Source organism: Bos grunniens, chromosome 28 (assembly GCF_055505025.1).
Source record: "Bos grunniens cultivar Pamir isolate PY7600 chromosome 28, Bosgru_T2T1.0, whole genome shotgun sequence".
NCBI lineage: Eukaryota > Metazoa > Chordata > Mammalia > Artiodactyla > Bovidae > Bos > Bos grunniens.
In genome coordinates this window covers 13,589,022-13,595,021 of record NC_141192.1, presented here as the reverse complement: position 1 = coordinate 13,595,021, position 6,000 = coordinate 13,589,022, and positions in this window count along the sequence as shown.

Genomic DNA, 6,000 nt, shown 5'->3' with positions numbered 1-6,000 from the left:
TTTTAGTGCAGAAATTCTCTCATAAGAATGACAGTTCTGAGCTGCACAAGAGGCTCCCCAGCCTGGGGGTCCTGCACCAGGAAGACAAGCCCCCAGGAAATTTGTTTTTATTTTTTTATTTTTGGAAATCTAGTTTTGAAGGCCTGGGTGGCTTCACTTCGGGAGCCCCGCAGGACTGGGGGAAATAGACACTTCATTCTTAAAGGGCATACACAAAACCTCACAGACACCCAGACCCAGGGCAAAAGCAGTAATTTAATAGGAACCTGGTCCAGACCTACCTGCTGGTCTGCCCCCTGGAGAGGCAGGGTGGTGAGGTAGGGCGGGCTGAGTCTCATGCTGGGGACACAGACACTGGTGGCAGCCATATTTGGGAGCTCCTTCTAATGTGAGGAAACTGCTGGCATGCTATCTTAGGCTCCTCCCTCTTGCTCATTACCTCTGAGACCTGGCCCCACCCACCACTGCTGGGATGCCTCAAAACAAACTGGGCAGGGACATGGCCTATGCATAAGCAGACAGGCTGCAGCTATTTCTAGACCTGATTCAAGACACAGCCCTGCCCACCAGGGCGCCAGGACACAGCTCTGTCCACAAGCCTCCCCACCAGGAGGCAGACACCGATGCAAGAAAACCACACTTTCCCCATCAGGCCATACCCTACCTTGTGACCAGCTGGGCTTTGGCCCTGTCTGCTAACAGGCCAACACAAACTCAGGATAACACCCAGACCCTGTACTCAACTGTATCAGAAGCTAGCCCCCCATCCCCCCAGTAGAGATCTGACACCAGCTCTGAGACCACTGGGCTCTGTAACCAGACTCCAGGACCCAGCTCTGCCTGCCAGGAGTCTGGCATGAATCTCAGGACCTGGCTTTACTTACCAGTGTGGGAGCAACAGCCCTGGAGTTTTCTGGACCCTGACCTGGCCCACCAGTGAGCCTGCACTAGCCCTGGGCTCCCTGGGGTTCTGCCTTGTGACCAGGCCCCAATAACCAGCAGCTAGCAGCAACCCCACAAAGCAGGGCCCATAAACCAACCTGGCCGAGGGTATTTAAAATTAAGAGATCAGAAATTTTAAACTGTCATGTATATATATAGACTGCAATACAAAAACCTCATGGTAACCGCAAACCAAAAATCTATAAGAGATACACACACAAAAAAGAAAAAGGAATCCAAATGTAGCATTAAATATAGTCATCAAATCATAAGAGAAGAGAATCAAAGAAGGGGGAAAAATAAAGAGACCTACAAAAGCAAGTCCACAGCAATTAACAAAATGGTAATAGAGTATACTGCTACTGCTAAGTCAGCTCAGTCGTGTCTGACTCTGTGTGACCCCACAGACGGCAGCCCAACAGACTCCCCTGTCCCTGGGACTCTCCAGGCAAGAACACTGGAGGGGGTTGCCATCTCCTTCTCCAATGCATGAAAGTGAAAGTGAAAGTGAAGTCGCTCAGTTGTGCCCGACCCTCTGCGACCCCGTTGACTGCAGCCTTCCAGGCTCCTCTGTCCATGGGATTTTACAGGCAGGAGTACTGGAGTGGGGTGCCATTGCCTTCAGTAATTACCTTAAATGTAAATGGATGAAATGCTCTCCCCAAAAGATATAGAGTGCCTGAATGGGTACAGATACATACATATGCTGCCTAGAGGAGACTCACTTCAGATCTAGAGACACACACAGACTGAACGTGAGGGGATGGAAAAAGGCATTCCATGCAAATGGAAGTTCAAAGAAAGCCAGCAACAACAATCACTCCAATGTTCATAGCAGCATTATTACAGTTGCCAGTGTATTAGTGTTAGTTGCGCAGTCATGTCTGACTCTATGCAACCTCATGGACTGTAGCCCGCGATGGAATTCTGTCTGTGGAGTTCTCCAAGCAAGAATACTGGAGTGGGTAGCCATTCCCTTCTCCAGAGTATCTTCCTGACCCAGGGATTGAACCCAAGTCTCCTGTTTGCAGGCAGATGCTTTACTTTCTGAACCACTAGGGAAGCCCACAGTATGGAAGCAACCTAAACGTCTATCAATAGATGAATGGACAAGAAAATGTGATACATATATTCCCTGATATTGGAACAACAAGGCATACTCACTACATCTTTTGTTAAAACACTATCCTAAGAGGTTTTCACTAAAGCAATGAGGCAAAAAAAAGTAATTGAAGTATAATAGTTGAAAATAAATAACACTTCCATGTTGCTAGATATAATTGGGATTGTGTACATAGGACATACAAAGGAATAAAGCCAAATTATTAGAAGTGATTAAGTAAATTTAGGAAAGTCACTGGATATCTGGTCAATAAACCAAAATGCATATGGATCTCTAGATAAGAAAAACAAAAATAAAAATTATGAACTAAAACAATGAATCCATTTAAAGTCACAAAAAAAATTCTAAATACAAAGTCACAAATATCTTTTGTCACTGTATTTGTAGCTCACCAAGGCCCTCCACAAACATTTTGTCTTTGAAAAAAAATAGATAGCTTTTCTAGTTGTTCTTCCTGGAACATTTGGAACAGGTTACCAAAAATATAAATATTTCTTAATTTTCCCCCTCTGCCTCCTGCCCTTCCTTCATGATCGTTGTTTATGCCTTGGGCTAACTTTCTTCCAAATTTTAATAAATGTATAAATATATGTAATCAGTTAACAGTAATGGAGTCTTTCTATTCATTATATTTTCTCCCTGTATGCAATATGGGCCAGGAGTCAGTAAACTTTTTCTGTAAAAGGTAATATAGTAAATAATTTAGACTTTACATGCCATACAGTCTCTGATGAAATTACTCATCTCTACTGTTTATGGCAGGAAATCAGCTAGAGATGATACATAATGAAAAGGTATTGCTATGTTCCAATAAAACTTGATTTACAAATATGCCTCAGGCCTGTGTGACACCATTTGCCAACCTCTGATAAACATGAATCTACTTCATCCTTTGTCCTGAGTGTCTAGTACTTCACTGAATGGATGAATACATTTATTTAACTCATGTCTCATTGATAGAAATCTGCAACTGTTTCTGTTAAAAATCCTCTCGGGACTTTCCTGGTGATCCAGTGGTTAAGACTCAGCACTTCCAATGCAGGGGGCATGGGTCTGACCCCTGGTCAGGGACCTAAGATCCCACATGCTACAGGAAGCATCCAGAAAAAGCCAAGACAGAAACCTTTGGAACCAAGTACTACTTATCACCCAGCTGGGTTAGCTGCTGCTCGCTCTCCCTCCTCTGGGGAGCATGCTCACTGCTCTCTGCAGTGCACTGGCATTTCACACCTGTGGGCTGCTCCTTGGGCTTTCGTCAGCTGACCTTACCAGTAGCCCCAAGCCAACTGAAACATGTGTGCTTGTTCCTGTAGCCTGCCACTGAGGTAAAGAGCATGTTAACCAAAGAAACAGAAGGACAAGGAAGAGATCATTGATTCTACAAAGTTAGTTATTTTTGGAAAGAAGTGATTAAGGTAAATTGCTTTTTAAAAAATCTGTTAAATTAGAAATGGACTCATTGACATAGGAAACAAACTTTTGGTTACCAAAGAGTGGGAAGGGATAAATTAGAAGTGTGGGATTCAAAGATGCACCTTACTATATATAAAATAGATATACAACAAGGAACTACTCTATAGCATAGGGAATTATATTCAATACGTTGCAATAACCTGTAATGGAAAATAACTTGAAAAAGAATAGCTACATATAGATCTATAGATGTATACCTGAACCACTTTGCTATGCACCCGAAACATTTTAAATCAACTATAATTTAAAATTTAAAGAAAGATTATTTACAAAACAGACCTGTTAGGTATGAGTGAGGCAATTCAACAGACTGAAAACTAGGGAGTGTGAGGTGGGCAGTGAGAAGACCCCCACTTTAACTCTTGGATGGTACAGGTCTAGCAGCCATGGTGAATCTGGTGCCTGCATAGCCCTGTCTCCTCCTCTCACAATTTTCAGAAGCTGGCCTGGGCAGGACAACTGCCTTCTGCCTGGCGATACCCAACGCCCCCACCTTGTCCAATCATTCTTTCCAGGTCTCGGTGGACCTCTTATCTCTGACTCCTAGCCTACATTTTCAGACTCTTTAGACGTGAAAGGTTAGTAAGCATGAGATCCTGTTTCTTCTCTCAGAGGCCTGATCCATTAACATTTAAAATAGTCCTGAGCCCGTATTTACATGTTGATATCATTCATGCTTTTATTTTCTTTCGTACCCTGTCTGTTCTGTTTCCCCACCTCACCCCCAGTTTTTCTTCCAGGCAGAATCTATCTCATCTGACGTGGCAAAGCAGTTAACATTGATTCTGGTGAATGGTCTACTTTGATTTTTGCTACAGGGAGATTTAAACACAAATTCACATATATTGTTTTCTCAACAAATAGAAAAATATGCTCCACATTCATCACGCTGTGTATGCCAAGCCTGCTATTCTGTAACTCACTGTCTCTTCTCTTTTATTTGCTTTCTCCATCACTGTTGATCTCTCCCTAATACTTCATCCTTTATGCAGACTCCTTCTTTGGAGCCGAATTTGGCAGTGAAGTTTGCCTAACTAATGAGAACCATATGCTCTGCAATTACATTCCCCAACAACGTTCAGATTTGTTAGCAAATATTGGAGAAGGCAAGTTGAGAAACCAGAATCCAAAGACTGTCAGGAATTGGCACATTCTGACAGGTGAACCTGCTTTTGCTGGAAATGAGTTCTAGTTTGGGCTAGTATTAGGAACTTCCCTGGTGGCTCAGATGGTAAAGCATCTGTCTACAATGTGAGAGACCTGTGTTCAACCCCTGGGTTGGGAAGATCCCCTGGAGAAGGAAATGGCAATCCACTCCAGTACTATTGCCTGGAAAATCCCATGGATAGAGGAGCCTGGTAGGCTACAGTCCATGGGGTCGAAAAGAGTCAGACACGACTGAGCGACTTCACTTTCACTTTCGGGCTAGTATTGGCTTATGGAAAACAGGGATTTGTTTTCTCAAAGTATCAGTCAATTGGTCGACCGTTCTTGAAATGGCTAAATGCTTCTCTCATGCCTTCCCATTGGCATACCATACTAATCCCTATAGGTTAATTTTTAATATGTGATTATTACCTGTTGATTTGTTGGTTCTATTCCTCCCCAAACTGGAGACTGGAGTCATGATGCTACTCCCTGTTGTATCCCCAGCTCCCAGTAGAGGAAGGTGAGCATAATCACTATTCAGTAAATACAGCTCATAAACAAACGAGATAATCTCTCAAATACATTAAGTGCCAATCATCATACACATTACATACATACAACTTGGGTGGCTTTTATCCATTCTCAGCTCCTCCTCTTCCTCCAGGCTAGATCAGCCTTAAATTTGGGAGTCCAGTCTCCCTAAAACAGTTCAGACTTAGTATTTTGAAGATGATTTAAATCACGGCTCAGGGACCACAGCATCAAGTTTTAAGAGATTTTTTTTTTTCTGTTTTTTTGCCTTGTGATAAAGTTTCATCGATTGCTCTGTGGGGGTGAGCGTGGGGTGGGATGAGTGAAAACTTCTGATGGTTGTCTTGATATGCCAAATGCATGGGAAAGGAGCACTGTTTGCTATGCAGGTATCAGGAAAAGAGTAACTAACTTGGGTACAAGTGGCTGAGGACAGATATGTTCTGGCTTCCCATGGGCTACATAAAAGCTGTCTATCTCTTGAGCAACCTGCATGCTGAAGGTTTCTGCAGGAGCGTGTGTGCCCTCTGGCCATGGTGTGACCCTGGAGGGACTGACTCCCAGGCACCACATCGAATGACAGAGTCTCTTCCTCTCCTCTGCCATCCATTGCTGTCTTGGGCTGGTACCTACTGACAGTCTCCTTGGAGATGCAGGGCTCTGTTTGCACTTGAAGTTGCAAAGGCAATGGAAGGGCATTCCCATGGCTCCGATCTGTCCACAACTCTGCCGTCACCAAAGAGAGGCACAGCAGCCTGATGGGGACCCACAGACTCCACTCT